Here is a 21,923-nt window from a genome sequence, read left to right as displayed (position 1 = left end):
GACAGGTACCCTTTGTTGGTTTATGCTTTTAAATTCATTCTGTTACCCTCCTGCACTGAGTTAGGCAGGGCTTCTCTCCCGGTGGTGCGGCTCAGTGCGGCAGACTGCCTGCCCTGCTCTTAGACTTCCTGAGGGTAGCAGCAGACGAGGGTCTCTCGAAAAACTCAAAGAATTTTGGCCTTCTTCATCATAGTTGAGTCATCCAGGCATGACTGGTTGATACCAGCTGGCTGGGTGCAACCCAGAAAAGCCCACCCACTCACCAGCATCCTTCCTCCTACCCAGTTCAGACAACGCCCGCACTTCCTCTCTTCCTAACACGTGGCATCCAGGGAGCCCTTTCTCTTTAGAGCGAGTAAGGGCACTTTCTCCATGCTAGTGGGTGTTAAAACTCGTGTGCTTGTGTGTGTGTAAATAGACTTTTTTTTTTTCACTAAGGGATTACAAAGAACTCCCAGTTTTATCACATGGTTGGAAGTGGACCTGCTTTGTCAGAAGCTTGACTGGGGGCGATACTGAGCCCTACCCTGGGCACCCCCAAGGGGCTGCTTTAGTGGGTTATCCTCACTAAGAACACTCTGTTTCCGTGCTGTGCCATGAGCATGCACAAAGACAGGTACCGACAAGTAGGACATCCAGTTAGTGTGCCTCCTACCTGACTGCCTTGGGCATGGCCAGGGGTTCACCAGGCAGTTTAGGTTGTAAACTTGATTTTTATCCAACAGAAATCACGAGACTTGTTTTGCTTTCTCTTCCCTCCTTAGGTTCGTGTTTATTACTTTTTAAATGTCACACAGTAATATAATAACCTTATCAGGTGTAGTAGGCTGTTGTGGAATTTTAGAAGTAGAAGGGACATTCATCCAGCCCTGCACCCCCCAGAGCTGTGCAGATGAATGAATATACTGAGGCCAAGAAAGTGAGGTACTTGCTCCGAGTCTCATGGTTAATGATGACACTGAAACAGGAATTCACCCCTCTTGGCTTCCGTATATATTGTGCTCTTCCGGAGCGTCTTTGCCACGTGCCTCCCGTCTAACCACTTGGTGAGTCTGCGGTACTGCACTGGCGCCACGGACCTCTCCCAGGGAGACGAGACAGCAGTGGCGCACAGTGTGGTGTATGGAACCACACTGCCTGGATACACATCCCAGCTCTGCCATCCTGCTCACGCGTACCTCAGTTTCCCCATCTGTCAAGAGGACTTGTTAATAATACCTACTTCGTAGGGTTGATATGAAGATTAAATGCGCTAATTCATGCCTGTAAACTTCTCAGAACCATGCCTGGAACATTGAAAGTGCTTAATACATATTAACTGTCGTTTTTGCCTGAATGCTTTGAATGGCAATGGAGAGGAATTAAGTAGAGACCATTATGGCCTGAACACTGAAGTGTTTACCTCAGCCTGGCAGACCAACTAGGGTTCATTTAGTTCATTTAGTAGCAAAATATACACCAACCGCCCAGGTCATCTCTGGGAGGCCACTGTGTTTGTCACAAGTGTTCCAAGACATTTTGGCTTAGCTTCTCCTCCAGCAACCCCTCCCAGGGGGAGTGATTGGGGGCATGTGACTTAGCTGTTAGCATGATATCGTGGGACATTTCCAGGCAAAAGGTAGTTCTCACTAAGTTCTTCCGGTTTATTCACTTGGTAGTCACATTCCTTTGAAATAATGCAGGCTCATTTTGTTCAAGATCTAGAGGACAAAGGGATCAGCAGTAGGATTCCTGAAGGCCCATGGGATGATTATTTTCTGCTGACCTCAAGCCAGTGTTTTGTTCCTCAGAGTAATAATGTAAATTATCATGTGGAGTTTAACAGTGTGTGGGCGGAGAGAGAGAAAAGCTTTTACGGAGCGATGGCACAGCGTTGTCTGTGAGTGATGTGGGGGGAGACGGCCACCGGGCGTTGTAAGTAACTGCCGCGCCTGTCAGTCCAGTGCCGTAGGCAGTGTGGGAGCTGGGGAGGCACCGCGTGCGTTGGCTGTGCCATCACCGCGTCACGGGGGCCACAGCCAGGCTCAAGCCTTGCTTTGAGTAAGACACTTGGAGACAACCTGTCGCTACTTTGGGCTCGGTGTTGAGTTGATTTACAGCGGGTGATGGCTGTGGAAAGTGATGTTTTCCAGAACCATTGGAACTGCAGAACCTTCTTAGGAAACTGTTTTTCTCCAGGTGAGTAGTTCTGGTTCCCACACCATTTGCAGAAGTGACTCCTTGCAGCAGGCCCCCTCTGGGGCTGGCCATAGCCTGTCACTCTCTTTGCTTTTCTGTATGAAACAGAGGCTCCAGCTTTAAGGGCCAGGAGCTGTATGAGGAAAGGCAAGCTCAGGGTCCTGGGGTGGAGAGCTAATGCTGGGGGCTGGAGGGTTGATCGAGAAGCCAGGGAAACTTGCTTTTTGACAAAGGATCTTTTAAGAGGAAAGCTTTTGCTCTACTGTTTTTGGTCTTTTTTCTCTTTCGCGCTTAAGAAAATATTTTTCCTTAAAAGTACAGTTAGATTTGTGTATAAAAGTTCAGTGGAGAAAATGTATTTGGACTAGGGGTGTCTTTTCTGCCTATGCTGTGATGAAATAACAATGCCAGAAACTGATGGACTAACCTTCGGAATTTGTGTTTTCTTCTGGTTAGAATATTGTTGAGAGAGCTGAGTGCAGGAAGTGGTGTTTTGAGATTTAGTTCCCTTTTCAAGGACCTCTCCCTTCTGTTTGTTTTAAAGTGGGTTTTGAGTTTTCCATTTCTATGATAAGCCCATTTCCTCTGGGTCATTTGTAGAATATTCAGACACAGATTGAAATTACTGAGAAACAAATAGGGCCTAGAGTCAAAACATTTTTGAAATTCAGTTAACTGAAATAGGTTGTCAGCCACTGAAGGCTTACATTTGTTTTACTGAACATTATTATTTAAAAAAACTGAACTTTGGTTTGCACTTTCTTAAAGTTTCCCCGAGTGCATTCAGTTTTTTTGTTGTTTTTTTTTTTTAAAGAGACCAGGACACATTTATCGAATAATTAGACTTAACCAATATACAGAAGTGCTTATGGAAAGCAGAAGAACTGAGGAAGGGAGGGTCAGACCATTTCCTTTCCTGGAAACCCACGTTCTCTCTCTTGTCCAGAGTGGTAAAACAATGCAGAACTTTAGGTAATTTTTTATACTTAATGTTTCTCGATCATACCATGAAGCTATAGCTTTACATGAAATCAAAACTAAATCTCTAGTGTTATTAACAAAATATTGTTTTAGAAATAAAAGCCCTGTTCAGGGCTGCGAGGTGATTCCATGTGTGAGCTTTGTCAGATGGCATTACAGGATTAACTAGCTGAGCCATATGATTCATTCAATACATGAGCCAACTTATACCCATTCATAATTATGCTCTTTATTAGAGAGATGGGAGAGCTGTGTCTAAACACGACAGGCATTTATAACAGTCCTCTATTGTGTCTTTCCCAGAGTGACTCTCCCATCCCCAGTAGCTGTCTGCCTGATGTACAGCACAATGTCTTGCAGACAGAGTTGTGGATCTGATTAGGTTAGAGGAGAGTCATCCTAGCTCTTAAGCAAGGTGGAGGATTACTTGAAAACCTCAGAGCTTACCAGAGCACTTTTAAAGTTTAGTCTCATTTCATTTACTGTGTACATCTATGGTCTTTTGCTAGTTAATAATAGAGAGTCAGGAACAATGACACTTTGATAACCCAACTAAGTGGTTTGACCTAAAAACCTCCACTGAATCCTAGTTACCTATGCCAATATACCATTAGGACAGAGAGGGGAGGCACAATTTCTTCTAGAGCCCACTCTGATTTTTATTGAACTTGCTCTACACCTCTTGAGGTCTGTGTATGCATACTTTTGTTTATTTCACCTGGGTAATGTTTTAGATGACATTTATGTAGCAGAATTTGAGCAGTTTATTAAAATATGCTGTCATGAGTCAACCATATATTAAAAAATCCCATCCACTTAAAAAGGAGTCTCATTATAGAATTAAAGTATATGTTCATTAAAGACAATTTGAAAAGCACAAAGAAGTATATAATCTAGGAACCACCACTGAGAAGTCAGTTACGGTTGCCATTTTGGTATATGTATTTTCAGCGCGCGCGTGTGTGTGTGTGCGTGCGCATGCTTCAGGTTTATTTAAATAAGTGCTTCCAAAAGTCTGGTGCAGACACTATTGGTGGCACATGAAATAATTTAGGAAATATATGAATGAGCATGTTTTGTTAATGGTTATATATTCTAATATATATTATAAAATTTTAACAACACATCAAACCTATGATTTCATGGTTACAGTTACTCTGGATGACCTTTAGATGTTGGGAGCCCTCAACCCCTCTTCAGCACCTCACTCATTAGGTGATTTCACTAGGTCTTCAATATCCAGCACATCAGTGATCTGGTCAGCTCTACCATCAAATTCTGTTCCTAATTCAACTCTTCACCACTCCCAATGCCACCAGGATTCAAATGATCTAGGTCACCATGGTTTATGACAATATCCTTTTTTTAAAAGAAAATTTATTTATTTGGTTGCGCTGGGTCTTACTTGTGGCAGGTGGGCTCCTTAGTTGCGGCTCACCGGCTCCTTAGTTGTGGCATGCAAACTCTTAGTTGCGGCATGCATGTGGGATTTAGTTCCCTGACCAGGGATATGACAGTATCCTTTTAACTAGTGTCCCACTTCAGTCTTTTGTCAATCTCTGTTGGCTTCCCATCTCAGAGTAAAAGCCCGAGTCCTTACCACCAACCCACAAGTCCCTGCATGGTCTGCCTCGTCCCCGATCCCTACCACTGTGACCTCATCTCCTCCTATTCTTCTTGCTCACCTGCTTCTGTCACATCTTTGAACATACCAAGCATGCTTCCACCTTGGGTCCTTTGCCCTTGCTATTCCATCTTCCTGGAATGCTTATCCCTCAGGTACTCCCACGGCCAGCCCCCCAACTTCAGGTCTTCAAAGGTTCCTTTCTAGCAAGCATTTACCTGGCTACCTTCTTTAAAATTCTAACTCCTTCCCCCACAAAGCCTCATGTTCCTCTTGCTTGTTTTATTTTTTCTCTCTAACCATGTCACTAATATGGTTATCTTATTTTATTATGTTTCCCCACTTAAACGTAAGCTCTACCAGGGCAGGGGTTTTTGTCTATTTTAGTCATTACTGAATCTACAGCACCTAGTATAGTTCCTGGCATATAGTAGGCATTTAGTAAAAACTTGTTGAAAGAATAGCTTAAATAAAAGTCATGGGCTGACTTAATGAACAATATTAAATAAATCAGTACTTCTAGTTCAGGGATATGCAAAAGTCATGAAAGTGATGAATGAATAATGTTTGAGAAACACTGATTTAAATAATCTTTGAGTCTGTTTCTTTCGTGTTATTATAAATAGCACTGCAGTAAATACCCTTTAGTAATTTTCTTGTATATATTTATGATTATTTCTTTAAAATAAACGCTTAAGAGTCTCTTTGCTGATTCTTAGGATATACATATTTTTAAGACTTACTGAAGCTAGACAGCTTATACCCTCTCCAATCTGAGAGCGCTTATATTTCTTCCTAAACCTTGCAGTGCACTGTCTCAGTGCCTTTTTATCTTTGCCAGTTTGATAGCTGAAAACGCTGAGTGCCTGAGCTTGTGCTTCATCGATAACTTATATGTATGAGCATTTTCCCACCTGTTTAATTCTGATATTTTTATCTTTTTTTGTGACTTGCTTGCTCTTGTCTGTTTGGGCTGGGCTCTGATTGCAGGGGACTGAAAACCTACATGAGCTGGTTTTATTGGATGGATGTCATAGGCACTCTGGTTTATGTCCAAGGAAAGAATACGAAGGACAGGCAGACCTCTCAGAGACAGGAACGGGCGGGTTCCTGCTTCCTATCATGTCCACTCCCGCTTTTCTTTCCCTACTGGGTTTCCCTTTTCTCCCTCTCCTCAGGGCCTCTGCTTCTCCATAACTGTTTATACCACCTGGCTTTGGTTTGCCATGTCACTCAGTTCAGCCCTGACTCTTAGCAGGACCTTTCAGTTCAGATACCCATCATCATCCAGGTGCCGTGGGCACCTGTGTCCCAGATTTCTAGGAGTGAGCAGTCAGTTGGCTCCATTTCATTAGGTGGTTGCTTCTGGTCCAGCTAGCTGAGATTAGGGTGGGGGGTGTTGAGGCACTTGGGGCCTGTTCTGTCCAGGGGCTGTGGGTGAAATAGCTTCTCTAGGAAGGACGTAGCGACTGGAATGTTCAGTACCATGTCTTTTGCCCATTTTTTCGTATGATGTGTTCGTCTTTCTCTTATGGGTACACAGAAGCCCATTACATACGAAGACTAGTTTTGTCTCTTGTCTCATGGGTGTTTTTCTCTCTGATTACCGTTTTAATTTTGCTTGGTGTTTTTGCCATTTAATTAAACCAGTCAATTAAATCATGATTTTTGCTACTGTAAAGTTAAGAAATACCTTCTTTATGAGGAAATTATATATTCAGGTATACCTTCTTCTAGTTCTTTATGGTTTTATTTTTTTATGTGCTCCTTGAATTACATTAAATTTTAGGGGAATTTGGGAGAGAAATAGTATCTTTGCCTAATTCATTCTAGGAGCATAGTGTTTATTTAGTATTAATTTCTTTCTCTCAGCAAAATTTTATAGCTTTCTTTATTCTAGTTCTGTACCTTTCTCAAGTTTAGTCCTAGCTAGTTTATAAATTTTATTCTTATTATGAGTAGAATTTTTCTCAATTATGTTTTCTAACTGGTCCTTCGTGGTTTATTGAAGCTATTGTTTTCATATTTTTATTTTATAACTGACCATCTTACTAGTTCTAATAACTTTTTCACCTAATACTTTTGGGCTTTGTATGTAGACAGTTACAACATCTGCAAATAATTATTTTATTTCTGCCTTTTTCTATCTCTTCATTTTTTTTCTCATTTTACTGTAGTAGATCTTTTAGAATGAGGATTATGGTGATTGTAATGGAATGTAAAACAATGTCTTATACTGTTGTGTTTTGTTAGGAATAATTGTTCTGATTAGATAGTCAGAATAGGGACTTCCCTGGTGGCACAGTGGATAAGACTCTGCGCTTCCAATGCAGGGGGCCTGGGTTTGATCCCTGGTCAGGGAACTAGATCGCACATGCATGCTGCAACTAAGAGTTTGCATGCCACAACTAAGGAGCCCTGGAGCCGCAACTAAGGAGCCCATCTGCTGCAACTAAGGAGCCCACGTGCCTCAACTAAGGAGCCCAGAAGCCAAAACTGAGGAGCCCGCCTGTCTCAACTAAGACCCGGTGCAACCAAATAACTAAATTAATTTTTAAAAAAAGCAGTAGTTGTTTAACAACTTTTAGATAGTCAGAATATTTGGGAATGTAGAGGTAAATGAAACTAGTGGAAAACTGGTCTTGACCCAAAAGATTATCTACACTGGCTCATCTTGGAGCCTGAATGTTTCACTTGTTACTCTCTTTCTGACCAAATCATTGCCTCCAGAAAGTCCCTGTTAAAATGCCCGTGTGATCCTCCCATTAACACAGACTTGCTAATATAGCATGTCACTGATGTGGTTCTCTGATTTTCTGGTAATTGATACTGGTCTACTATTATGGAAAATGAGAAATGGACCTTAAACAGATAGGATAGAAAGTGTTTAGGTGGTGATGGCAGCATGAGCCCTTGTAGTTAGCAGCTGCTTACTTCAGCTTCATCTTTTCTCTGCTTTGTGTTCTGTGTACCTCCCACCTCCACCCCACAAACTCAACCACAGTGAACTTCTTTTGCTTTCTTAAATATGTTTTATTCTCTTGTCTTGAGCTTTCCTGTTCTTACCCCCCACTCTTAGCATCCTCATCCTCAGGGTCAACTTCAGTGTCACTCTTCTCTAGGAGACTGATTTCCTTAGAGTAGGTTATGGTCCTACCATGTACTCTGAATGTACCCTGTATTTTCTTTAAAATGACATTACTATAATTGCTTTTAAAAATAATCTCTTTTAAAAATGTTACAGCTATTTAACTATAATCTCAAATTGCAATGCCAGAGAGCGTGTCTCCCTTATTGATCATTGTGTCTGACACCTAAGTAGTCACTCAGTAAATGCTTCCAAAATTAATGATGCACAGGGGAATGGAGGACAGTGAGCATGGGTGAGAGACTGCAGGGAGCTGCCTTGATTAGAGAAAGTGGTAGCAAGAGGGAGCTGGAGGAGCTGGAAGGGAAGGTATGGTGTATGCCTGTGCCAGAAACACTTAGTTTCTGAACCTGTGTAGAACTGAAGGGAAGGCCTGCCTTCCGTTACTGAATTTGAGCAGAGTTTTGAGGGATTTGAAATGCAGTTTCATATACAGGTGAACTCAGTGTACCCTTGGACATGGAGGAGAGTACAGCCCTATACTTCATGCTTTTACCCTTTAATTTCTTTGCTTTTCAGGGTTGAAGTAGTACAGCCACTAGGATTTTACAACATCTAAACTGGCAGACTGGCTCATAAAGTTTAGGACCCCACCTACAATGAAGACCATATTTAAAAAGCTAGAGTGAAAAAAGGCAGTAGGAGGAAAAAACAGGAGTCTGTACAAAAAAGCAGGACTTGGTGCTTTTTCGTTGACAAAAGCAAGGAAAGTTTGCTTTTGTGAGCCTGGATGGCACCAGTTTATAAAAATATTTCCATCAGTGAATAAAGAATTACCATACAGTTTCACTGTTTCTCAAGTTAGAGTAAACTTGTATTCCTATACTTCTGTTTTTTATATTATCATTCTATTATAAATTATAAACAGTGAACTCAGAGCCAAATGTAAATAGGAGAACAAATACATTTATTACTATTATTTTCTTTATCTCATTTATTCAAACTGTGTATTCCTGAGGAAAACTGCTCTTTGACATAATGTTGAACTGAGGGTTGAACTTTGAGTATTAATACTTGGAGTATTAACAACAAATCCATGTCAATTGAGCTGATTTTTCATGAGATTACTGTATGACTAATAAAATTAAACAAGTTGAGGTGCTAATTTTGGTAGATTGGGTTGTAGTGATACTGCATTTAAGTTTAGAGTAATCTGGCCATTTTTCATATCCACTTGAAGTCTTCCTCTGGCTCCCTTGCCTAAGTACTCACACTGCTGCCCTTTTTCTTGTACCCTGTATGATGCCACTGGCCTCATGCTTTGAACAAGCCCTGGGGTCTTAACACCCCTGCAACTAGCTGTGCACTGCCTGTGCTGGGAGAGCCTTCCCTTCACCACTGTCCACCTGGCGTACGCCTCCTTTCGGTTCAGGATTGTGCAGGATGTCATCTTTTACAGTTGCAACACTGGTTGCTCCGTGATTTCTGTCTTGTTTGTAGTTATTTCTACAAAGTTTGTCTGCACTACCTAGACTTTAAAATCCATGATGTTGGGAGCTGTGCTTTGCTCTTTATTCATCTTTGTACACACTGTACCTACTGTGAAGTCTGGGTGCTCAGTAATTGATGTCAGTGAGGGAACTTTGTAGGTGGTTAGGCACCTCTGTCCTCCTCTTAAGCCTCTGCTCTTTATTTATTTAATTGACATATAGTTGGTTTACAGTGTTGTGTTAGTTTCTGGTGTACAGCAAAGTGATTCTGTTTTACATATATGTGTTTACATATATAGATATATATTCTTTTTCAGATTATTTTCCATCATAGGTTATTATAAGATATTGAATATAGTTCCCTGTGCTATACAGTAGGCCCTTGTTGTTTATCTATTTTATATACAGTAGTGTGTATCTGTTAACCCCAAACTCCTAATTTATCCCTCCCCCCTTTCCCTTTGGTAACCATAAGTTTGTTTTCTATGTCTGTGAATCTGTTTCTGTTCTGTAAATAAGTTCATTTGTATCAATTTTTAGATTCCACATATAAGTGATACCATATGACATTTGTCTTTCTCTGACTGATTAGTATGATCATCTCTAGGTCCATCCGTATTGCTGCAAATGGCATTATGTCATTCTTTTTTTTATGGCTGAGTAGTATTCTATTGTATATATGTACCACATCTTCTCTATCCATTCATCTGTTGATGGACATTTAGGTTGCTTCCATGTCTTGGCTATTGTGAATAGTGCTACTATGAACATTGGGCTGCATGTATCTTTTCAAATTATAGTTTTCTCCGAATATGTGCCCAAAAGGGGGATTGCTGAATCATATGGTAACTCAATTTTTAGTTTTTTGTAAGGAATCTCTTTACTGTTCTCCGTAGTGGCTGCACCAATTTACATTCCCACCAACAGTGCAGGAGGGTTGCCATTTCTCCGCACCCTCTACAGCATATATTATTTGTGGTCTTTTTGATGATGGCCATTCTGACTGGTGTGAGGTGATACTTCGTTGTAGTTTTGATTTGCATTTCTCTAATAATTAGTGATGTTGAGCATCTTTTCATGTGTCTGTTGGCCATCTGTGTGTCTTCTTTGGAGAGTTGTCTACTTAGGTCTTCTGCCCATTTTTTGATTGGGTTGTTTAGTTTTTCAATATTGAGCTGTATGAGCTGTTTGTATATTTTGGAGATTAATTGCGTGTTGGTCACATCATTTGTAAGTGTTTTCTCCCATCCTGTAGATTGTCTTTTCATTTTGTTGATGGTTTCCTTTGCTGTGCAGAAGCTTATAAGTATGATTAGGTGCCATTTGTTTATTTTTGCTTTTATTTCTTTTGTGTTGGGAGACTGACCTAAGAAAACATTGGTACGATTTATGTCAGAATGTTTTGCCTGTGTTCTCTTCTGGGAGTTTTATGGTGTCATGTCTTATATTTAAGTCTTAAGCCATTTTGACTTTATTTTGTGTATGGTGTGAGTGTGTGTTCTAACTTCATTGATTTACATGTGGTGTCCAGCTTTCCCAACACCACTTGCTGAAGAGACTGTCTTTTCTCCATTGTATATTCTTGCCTCATTTGTTGAAGATTAATTGACCATGGGTGTGTGGATTTATTTCTGTGCTATCTATTCTGTTCCATTGATCCATATGTCTGTTTCTGTGCCAAAAACACAGTGTTTTGATTACTGTAGCTTTGTAGTATTGTCTGAAATCTGGGAGGGTTATGCCTCCAGCTTTGTTCTTTTTCCTCAGGATTGCTTTGGCAATTCTGGGACTTTTATGTTTCCATGTAAATTTTAGGATCATTTATTCTAGTTCTGTGAAAAATATCATGGGTAATTTGATAGGGATCACATTAAATCTGTAGATTGCTTTGGATAGTATGGCCATTTTAACAATATTCTTCCAATCCAAGAGCATGGGTTATCTTTCTGTTTCTTTGAGTCATCATTAATTTCCTTTATCAATGTTTTATAGTTCTCAGCATATAAGTCTTTCACCTCCTTGGTCAGGTTTATTCCTAAGGATTTTATTTATTGATGCAATTTTAAAAGGGATTTTTTTTTTTTTACTTTCTGTTTCTGATATTTCATTGTTGGTGTAAAGAAATGCAACAGATTTCTGTATGTTAATCTTGTATCCTGCTACCTTGCTGAATTTGTTTATCAGTTCTAGTAGTTTTTGTGTGGAGTCTTTAGAGTTTTCTATATGTAGTATCATGTCACCTGCATATAATGACAGTTTTACCTCTTCCCTTCCAATTTGGGTACCTTTTATTTCTTTTTCTTGTCTGATTGCTGTGGCTAGGCCTTCCAACAGTATGTTGAAAGGAAGTGGTGAGAGTGGGCATCCTTGTCTTCTTTCAGATTTTAGTGGGAAGCCTTTCAGCTTTTCACCATTGAGTATTATGTTGGTTGTGGGTTTGTCCTAAATAGCTTTTTATAATGCTGAGATATATACCCACTTTGGCAAGAGTTTTATCATGAATGGATGTTGAATTTTATCAAGTGCTTTTTCTGTATCTGTTGAGATGATCATGTGATTTTTATCTTTTCTTTTGTTAATGTGGTGTATCACATTGAGTGATTTGTGTATGTTGAACCATCCTTGTGACCCTGGAATGAATCCAAATTGACTGTGGTGTATGTATGTATTTTGTTTTGTAATGTATTGCCAGATTCGGTTTGATATTTTGTTGAGGATTTTTGCATGTGTATTCATCAAAGATATTGACCTATAATTTTCTTTTTTGGTGGTATCTTTGTCATATTTTAGTATCAGCGTGATGGTGGCTTCATAGAATGAATTTGAGAGTGTTCCCTCCTCTTCAATCTTTTGGAAGAGTTTGAGAAGGATAGGTGTAAGTTCTTTGTATGTTTGGTAGAATTCCTCAGTGAAGCCGTCTGGTCCTGGGCTGTTGTTTGCAGGGAGGTTTTTTTGTTTGTTTGTTTTTTGTTTTTTTTGTTTTTTTCATTATAGATTCTATTTCACCTCTGGTGATCAGTCTACTCAAATTATCTATTTCTTCTTGATTCAGTTTTGGTGGGCTGTATGTTTCTAGAAACTTCTTCATTTCTTCTAGGTTGTCCAGTTTGTTGGCATATAATTGTTCATAGTATTATCTTATAATTTTTTGTATTTCTGTAGTGTCAGTGGTTATTTCTCCTCTTTCATTTTTTATTTTATTTATTTGGGTCCTCTCTCTGTTCTTGGTGAGTCTGGCTAGAGGTTTGTCAGTTTTGTTTATCCTTTCAAAAAACCAGCTCTTGGTTTTATTTTTTCTATTTTTTAAATCTCTCTGTTTTATTCATTTTCTCTCTGATCTTTATTATTTCTTTCTGCTCACTTTAGGTTTTGTTTTTTCTTGTTTTTCTAATTCTTTTAGGTGGTAGGTTAGGTTGTTTGAAATTTTTCTTGTTTTTTGAGGAAGGCCTGTATTGCTGTGAACATCCCTCTTAGGACTACTTTTGCTGCATCCATAGATTTTGTATGGTTGTGTTTTCATTGTCATTTGTCTCAAGGTATTTTTGGATTTCCTCTTTGATTTCATCATTGACCTGTTGGTTTTTTAGTAGCGTGTTATTAAGTCTTCATGTAGTCTTTTTTTTTTTTTTCTCATTTCTCTTTCTGTGGTTGATTTCTAGTTTCATGCTGATGTGGTCAGAAATAAATGCTTGAAATAATTTCTGTTCTCTTAAATTTGTTGAGGCTTGTTTTATGTCCTAATATGTTGTCTGTTTTAGAGAATGTTCCATGAGCGTTTGATAAGAATGTGTATTCTGGGTTTTTTTTGTTGTTGTTTGTTTGTTTTTTGTTGTAGTGTCCTGTAGATATCAGTTAAGTCTAACTATTCTTTTTTGTGTCATTTAGGGTCTCTGTTGCACTATTGATTTTCTGTCTGGAAGATCTGTCCATTGATGTCAGTGGGTATTAAAGTCTCCCATTATTATATTCCCATCAACTTCTCCCTTTATGTATGTTAGTATTTGTTTTACGTATTTCGGTGCTTCCATATTGGGTGCATATATGTTAACGAGTGTAATATCCTTTTCTTGATCCTTTTATCATTATATAGTGTCCTTCTTTATCTTTCTTTATGACCTTTGTTTAAAGTCTGTTTTGTCTGATATGAATATTGTTTTAAAGTCTGTTTTGTCTGATATGAATCCTGCTTTCTTGTCATTTCCGTTTGGATGAAATATCTTTTTCCATGCCCTCACTTTCAGTCTGTGTGGGTCTCTTGTATGCAGCATATTGTAGGTTCTTGTTTTATTATACAGTCTGCCATTCTTTGTCTTTTGATTGGAGCATTTAGTCCATTCACATTTAAGGTAATTATTGATAGGTATGTATTTATTGCCATTTTCCAGTTGATTTTTTACTTCTTTTTTGTTCCTTTCTTTTTGTTTTTGTTTTTCCTTTTGTGGTTGGATGGTTTTCTTTTGTTTTATGCTTGAGTTCTCTTCTTTTTGGTTTCTATGAATCTGTTACGAGCTTCTGATTTCTGGTTACCATGGTTTTCAAGTATGTCAGTCCACCATTATATCTACTTGCTCATATAAGCTCAAACACATTCTGAAAAACAATCTACATTTTCTTCCCCCGCCGCCAGCCCCCGTTTTTATGATTTTAATGTCCTATTTTACATCTTCATGTTTATCATTTTGCTGGTCATTGTAGTTATAATTGCTTTTACAAAAATTGATTTTTTTTTTTAATCTATACGCTGGTTCATTTACGTGATCTACAATGCTTTTACATATTTGCTTTTCCTGTTGTAATTTTCTTTTTCCTATAGATTCTTGGTTCTTTTCTATTTAGAGAAGAACTTTCAATATTTCTTCTAGGATAGGTTTAGTATTGCTGTATTCTTTTTGTTTTTGCTTGTCTAAGAAATTATTGATCTCTCCTTCTATTCTAAATGATAATCTTGCTGGATAAAGTATCCTGGGTTGCAGGTTTTTCCATTTTAGGACTTTGAATATATCTTTCTACTCCCTTCTGGCCTGCAGCATTTCTGTAGAGAAATCAGCTGATAGCCTTATGGGGATTCCCTTCTAACTAACTCTTCGTTTTTCTCTTATGTCTTTAGAACCTCTTTTTATCTTGAACTGTTGCCATTTTAATCATAATATGTCTTAGAGTAGGTCTGCTTGGGTTCATCTTGTTTGAGACCCTCTGTATTTCCTGTACCTGGATATCTGTTTCCTCCTTTAGGTTTGGGAAGTTTTCAGCCATAATTTCTTCAAATACATTTTAGATTCTTTTTTCTCTTTCTTCTACCTCTGACATCCCTATTATGTATAGATTGGCATGATTTATATTATCCATAGTTCTCATATATTGCTTTTATTATTTTTTCCATTTGTCTTTTTTTTTATATACAGCAGGTTCTTATTAGTTATCCATTTTACACATATTAGTGTATACATGTCAATCCCAATCTCCCAATTCATCCCACCACCACCACCCGCCCCCGCCCACTTTTCCACCCTTGGTGTCCATACGTTTGTTCTCTACATCTGTGTCTCAATTTCTGCGCTGCAAACTGGTTCATCTGTACCATTTTTCTAGGTTCCACATATATGCATTAATATACGATATTTGTTTTCTCTTTCTGACTTAACTTCACTCTGTATGACAGTCTCTAGATCCATCCACATCTCTACAAATGACCCAATTTCGTTCCTTTTTATGGCTGAGTAATACTCCATTGTATATATGTACCACATCTTCTTTATCCATTCGTCTGTCATTGGGCGTTTAGGTTGCTTCCATGTCCTGGCTGTTGTGAATAGTGCTGCAGTGAACATTGGGGTGCATGTGTCTTTTTGAATTATGGTTTTCTCTGGGTATATGCCCAGTAGTGGGCTTGCTGGGTCATATGGTAATTCTATTTCTAGTTTTTTGAGGAACCTCCATACTGTTCTCCATAGTGGCTGTATCCATTTACATTCCCACCGACAGAGCAGGAGGGTTGCCATTTCTCCGCACCCTCTACAGCATTTATTATTTGTGGTCTTTTTGATGATGGCCATTCTGACCGGTGTGAGGTGATACTTCACTGTAGTTTTGATTTGCATTTCTCTAATAATTATTGATGTTGAGCAGCTTTTCATGTGCTTCTTGGCCATCTGTATGTCTCCTTTGGAGAAATGTCTATTTAGGTCTTCTGCCCATTTTTTGATTGGGTTGTCTGTTTTTTTAATATTGAGCTGCATGAGCTGTTTATATACTTTGGAGATTAATCCTTTGTCGGTTGATTCGTTTACAAATATTTTCTCCCATTCTGAGGGTTGTCTTTTTGTCTTGTTTGTAGTTTCCTTTGCCTTGCAAAAGCTTTTAAGTTTCATTAGGTCCCATTTGTTTATTTTTGTTTTTATTTCCATTACTCTAGGAGGTGGATCAAAAAAGATCTTGCTGTGATTTATGTCAAAGAATGTTCTTCCTATGTTTTTCTCTAAGAGTTTTATAATGTCCCATCTTACATTTAGGTCTCTCATCCATTTTGAGTTTATTTTTGTGCATGGTGTTAGGGAGTGTTCTAATTTCATTCTTTTACATCTAGCTGTCCAGTTTTCCCAGCACCACTTATTGAAGAGACTGTCTTTTCTCCATTGTATATCCTTGCCTCCTTTGTCATAGATTAGTTGGCCATAGGTGTGTGGGTTTATCTCTGGGCTTTCTATTCTGTTCCATTGATCTATATTTTTGTTTTTGTGCCAGTACCATATTGTCTTGATTACTGTAGCTTTGTAGTATAGTCTGAAGTCAGGGAGTCTGATTCCTCCAGCTCCGTTTTTTTCCCTCAAGACCGCTTTGGCTATTCAGGGTCTTTTGTGTCTCCATACAGATTTTAAGATTTTTTGTTCTAGTTCTGTAAAAAATGCCATTGGTAATTTGATAGGGATTGCATTGAATCTGTAGATTGCTTTGGGTAGTATAGTCATTTTCATAATATTGATTCTTCCAAGAACATGGTATATCTCTCCATCTGTTGGTATCATCTTTAATTTCTTTCAGCAATGTCTTATAGTTTTCTGCATACAGGTCTTTTGTCTCCCTAGGGAGGTTTATTCCTAGATATTTTATTCTTTTTGTTGCAATGGTAAATGAGAGTGTTTCCTTAATTTCTCTTTCAGATTTTTCATCATTAGTGTATAGGGATGCAGGATATTTCTGTGCATTAATTTTGTATCCTGCAACTTTACCAAATTCATTGATTCACTTTAGTAGTTTTCTGGTGGCATCTTTAGGATTCTCTATGTATAGTATCATGTCATCTGCAAACAGTGACAGTTTTATTTCTACTTTTCCAATTTGTATTCCTTCTATTTCTTTTTCTTCTATGACTGCCGTGGCTAGGACATCCAAAACTATGTTGAATAATAATGGTGAGAGTGGACAGCCTTGTCTTGTTCCTCATCTTAGAGGAAATGCTTTTAGTTTTTCACCATTGAGACTGATGTTTGCTGTGGGTTTGTCGTATATGGCGTTTATTATGTTGAGGTAGGTGCCCTCTATGCCCACTTTCTGGAGAGTTTTTTTTTATCATAAATGGGTGTTGAATTTTGTCAAAAACTTTTTCTGCATCTATTGAGATGATCATATGGTTTTTCTTCTTCAGTTTGTTAATATGGTGTATCACATTGATTGATTTGCGTATATTGAAGAATCCCTGCATCCCTGGGATAAATCCTGCTTGATCATGTTGTATGATCCTTTTAATGTGTTGTTGGATTCTGTTTACTAGTATTTTCTTGAGGATTTTTGCATCTGTATTCATCAGTGATATTGGTCTGTAATTTGATTTTTTTTCTAGTATCTTTGTCTGGTTTTGGTATCAGGGTGATGGTGGCCTCATAGAATGAGTTTGGGAGTGTTCCTTCGTCTGCAATTTTTTGGAAGAGTTTGAGAAGGATGGGTGTTAGCTCTTCTGTAAATGTTTGATAGAATTCACCTGTGAAGCCATCTAGTCCTGGACTTTTGTTTGTTGGAAAATTTTTAATCACAGTTTCAATTTCATTACTTGTGATTGGTCTTTTCATATTTTCTATTTCTTCCTGGTTCAGTCTTGGAAGGTTATACCTTTCTAAGAATTTGTCCATTTCTTCCAGGTTGTCCATTTTATTGGCATAGAGTTGCTTGTAGTAGTCTCTTAGGATGCTTTGTATTTCTGCAGTGTCTGTTGTAACTTCTCCTTTTTCATTTCTAATTTTATTGATTTGAGTCCTCTCCCTCTTTTTCTTGATTAGTCTGGCTAATGGTTTATCAATTTTGTTTATCTTCTCAAAGAACCAGCTTTTAGTTTTATTGATTTCTGCTATTGTCTTCTTTGTTTCTATTTTATTTATTTCTGCTCTGATCTTTATGATTTATTTCCTTCTGCTAACTTTGGGTTTTGTTTGTTCTTCTTTCTCTAGTTCCTTTAGGTGTAAGGTTAGGTTGTTTATTTGGGATGTTTGTTGTTTCTTGAGATAGGATTGTGTTGCTATAAACTTCCCTCTTAGAACTGCTTTTGCCACATCCCATAGGTTTTGGATTGTCATGTTTTCATTGTCATTTGTCTCTAGGTGTTTTTTGGTTTCCTCTTTGATTTCTTCAGTGATCTCTTGGTTATTTAGTAATGTATTGTTTAGCCTCCATGTGTTTGTGTTTTTTACGTTTTTTTCCCTGTAATTGATTTCTAATCTCATAGCATTGTGGTTAGAAAAGATGCTTGATATGATTTCAATTTTCTTAACTTTACTGAGGCTTGATTTGTGACCCAAGATGTGATCTATCCTGGAGAATGTTCAGTGTGCACGTGAGAAGAAAGTGTAATTTGCTGTTTTTGGATGGAATGTCCTATAAATATCAATTAAATCTATCTGGTCTGTTGTGTCATTTAAAGCTTGTGTTTCCTTGTTAATTTTCTGTTTGGATGATCTGTCCATTTTTGTAAGTGAGGTGTTAAAGTCCCCCACTATTATTGTGTTACTGTCGATTTCCTCTTTTATAGCTGTTAGCAGTTGCCTTATGTATTGAGATGCTCCTGTGTTGGGTGCATATATATTTATAATTGTTATATCTTCTTGGATTGATCCCTTGATCACTGTGTAGTGTCCTTCCTTGTCTCTTGTAACATTCTTTATTTTAAAGTCTGTTTTGTCTGATATGAGTATTGCTACTCCAGCTTTCTTTTGATTTCCATTTGCATGGAATATCTTTTTCCATTCCCTCACTTTCAGTCTGAATGTGTCCCTAGATCTGAAGTGGGTGTCTTGTAGACAGCATATATATGGGACTTGTTTTTGTATCCATTCAGCGAGCCTGTGTCTTTTGGTTGGAGCATTTAATCCATTCATGTTTAAGGTAATTATTGATATGTATGTTCCTATCACCATTTTCTTAATTGTTCTGGGTTTGTTTTTGTAGGTCCTTGTCTTCTCTTGTGTTTCCCACTTAGAGAAGTTCCTTTAGCATTTGTTGTAGAGCTGGTTTGGTGGTACTGAATTGCCTTAGCTTTTGCTTGTCTGTAAAGCTTTTGATTTCTCCATTGAATCTGAATGAGATCCTTGCTGGGTAGAGTAATCTTGGTTGTAGGTTCTTCCCTTTCATCGCTTTAAGTATATCGTGCCACTCCCTTCTGGCTTGTAGAGTTTCTGCTGAGAAATCAGCTGTTAACCTTATGGGAGTTCCTTTGTATGTTATTTGTCATTTTTCCCTTGCTGCTTTCAATAATTTTTCTTTGTCTTTAATTTTTGCCAATTTGATTACTGTGTGTCTCGGCGTGCTTCTCCTTGGGTTTATCCTGTATGGGACTCGCTGCGCTTCCTGGACTTGGGTGGCTATTTCCTTTCCCATGTTAGGGAAGTTTTCGACTATAATCTCTTCAGATATTTTCTCAGGTCCTTTCTCTCTCTCTTCTCCTACTGGGATCCCTGTAATGTGAACATTGTTGCGTTTAATGTTGTCCCAGAGGTCTCTTAGGTTGTCTTCTTTTCCTTTCATTCTTTTTTCTTTATTCTGTTCCGCGGCAGTGAATTCCACCATTCTGTCTTCCAGGTCACTTATCTGTTCTTCTGCTTCAGTTATTCTGCTATTGATTCCTTCTAGTGTATTTTTCATTTCAGTTATTGTATTGTTCATCTCTGTTTGTTTGTTCTTTAATTCTTCTAGGTCTTTGTTAAACATTTCTTGCATCTTCTCGATCTTTGCCTTCATTCTTTTTCCGAGGTCCTGGATCATCTTCACTATCAATATTCTGAATCTTTTTTCTGGAAGGTTTCCTATCTCCACTTCATTTTGTTGTTTTTTGGGGGTTTATCTTGTTCCTTCATCTGGTACATAGTCCTCTGCCTTTTCATCTTGTCTGTTTTTCTGTGAATGTCATATCTGTTCCACAGGCTGCAGGATTGTATTTCTTCTTGCTTCTGCTGTCTGCCCTCTGGTGGATGAGGCTATCTAAGAGGGTTGTGCAAGTTTCCTGTTGGGAGGGACTGGTGGTGGGTAGAGTTGGCTGTTGCTCTGGTGGGCAGAGCTCAGTAAAACTTTAATCCGCTTGTCTGCTGATGGGTGGGGTTGAGTTTCCTCCCTGTTGGTTGTTTGCCCTGAGGCAACCCATCACTGGAGCCTACCTGGGCTCTTTGTTGGGGCTAATGACGGACTCTGGAAGCGCTCACGCCAAGGAGTACTTCCCACAACTTCTGCTTCCAGTGTCCTTGTCCTCTCGGTGAGACACAGCCACCCCCTGCCTCTGCAGGAGACCCTCCAACACTAGCAGGTAGGTCTGGTTCAGTCTCCTACGTGGTCACTGCTACTTCTCCTGGGTCCCGATGCACACACTACTTTGTGTGTGCCCTCCAAGAGTGGAGTCTCTGTTTCCCCCAGTCCTGTGGAAGTCCTCTAGTCAAATCCCACTAGCCTTCAAAGTCTGATTCTCTAGGAATTGCTCCTCCCCTTGCCAGACCCCCAGGTTGGGAAGCCTGACGTGGGGCTCAGAACCTTCACTCCAGTGGGTGGACTTCTGTGGTATAAGTATTCTCCAGTTTGTGAGTCACCCACCCAGCGGTTATGGGATTTGATTTATTGTGATTGCGCCCCTCCTACCATCTCATTGTGGCTTTTCCTTTGTCTTTGGATGTGAGGAATCTTTTTTGGTGAGTTCCAGTGTCTTCCTGTCAATGATTGTTCAGCAGTTAGTTGTGATTCCAGTGCTCTCACAAGAGGGAGTGAGAGCACATCCTTCTACTCCACCATCTTGAACCAATCCCCGCCCCTGCCCCACTCCATTTGTCTTTCTGTCTGCTGTTCTGATTGAGTGGTTTCCATTATTCTATTTTCCGGATTGCTTATTCGTTCTTCTTTATTACTTAGCTTGCTATTTATTGCCTTTATCTTTATTTTCATCTCGGCAGTTGAGCTGTCTATTTTTGATTAGCTCCTCCTTATAGTTTCTAGTTCCTGGTTACAGTGGTCTGCATTTCTATCAACAGTCTTTCTTAATTCCTTCAGCACTTTTATTATCTCCTTTTTGAACTTTGGGTCTAGTAGACTGGAGTGGTCAATTTCATTGTTATTTCAGGGACATTCTCTTGATCTTTTAATTGGGTTGGTTCCTCTGCTTCTTCATTTTACTCATTTTTCTCTGACTCTATAAATTTAGGAGAAACAGTTAACTACTGTGGTCTTGAAACAGTTATCTACTGTTTTTATGTAGGAGCTTCTCTGGGTAGCCTGCATGAGTCTAATATTTTTGGTGTGAGGGCCGTTTTTAGTATGGATGCCTGCCACATCTTTCCTCAGGGTGTGCTGGCTCTTATCTCCTTGATAGTGGGTGTGATTAGTGTTGTGGTCACCAGAGCCTGCCCTGGATTTTGGGTGGGTCCTCCTCTTTCCTCTGTGGTTGTCACAGCCCTGTCAGCAGCAGGGTCTGCTTCCCAGTTGCTGGAGTAGATGTCCCTAGATCCGGTTCTGAGCTGTGGTGTGAGGTAGGCAGGACTGGAGCACTCCTGCTGGGAGAGGAGCCACTGAGTATTCCTCTGCAGGAGTTGTCCGTCGGGAAGTGTACTCTGTGATGTCACCTGTTACGTCTTGTGTGTGCTCACAAAGTACACTGTTCTTGCCATTGCCCTCGGCTCCACCTCAGTCGTGAGAATGCTGGCAGTCGGCCCAAATGTCCCTCAGGTGCTGCGCTCAGAAAGCTGCAGACGCAGATCTGCCGAAGTCCGGCGCCTGGACACACTGTAGTGGCGCACCTGGACCTGCTGTGGTAGTGCAGGGAATCAGCCCAAACCCCAGCCCCGCCTTTGCGTGTGCCTGCCCATAAAGCCCACCACTGCCGACACTGGTCCTGCTCCAGCCAGGGGGGTGCCTGTCATCTGCTTGGACGTCCTGCAGGCACTGCGCTCACAAACCTCCTGGTGGCATAAATCCTCTGAAGTTGCGCAACTGCAGGAGTTGGCTCAGATTTCAGCCCTGCCTTCGCCTGTGGGCAACCCGCCTGTGCTTGTGTGCTCCCAGAGCTTGTAGAGGTGGAGCCGTGCCCGCCCATGAGCACACTAAG

The 21,923-nt window shown here is 39.5% G+C and overlaps 1 protein-coding gene across 8 annotated transcripts in view; it reads left to right on the top strand.

Annotated features, from left to right (window-relative positions):
* PSD3 (pleckstrin and Sec7 domain containing 3) overlaps positions 1-21,923 on the top strand; it is a 545,202-nt gene that overhangs the window by 209,960 nt on the left and 313,319 nt on the right. The window contains exon 1 of one of the 8 annotated variants that reach the window (XM_061177519.1): positions 2,021-2,178. The exons of the other annotated variants lie outside the window; for them this stretch is intronic. The gene's annotated coding sequence lies outside the window, so the exon portion shown is untranslated. Of the gene's footprint in view, positions 1-2,020; positions 2,179-21,923 lie in introns of those variants that run through there. 8 annotated transcript variants of the gene reach the window in all.

This window comes from Eubalaena glacialis, chromosome 20 (assembly GCF_028564815.1).
Source record: "Eubalaena glacialis isolate mEubGla1 chromosome 20, mEubGla1.1.hap2.+ XY, whole genome shotgun sequence".
Lineage (NCBI taxonomy): Eukaryota > Metazoa > Chordata > Mammalia > Artiodactyla > Balaenidae > Eubalaena > Eubalaena glacialis.
Note: the sequence above shows the minus strand (reverse complement) of the source record. Positions and strands in the feature narration are given on the sequence as shown.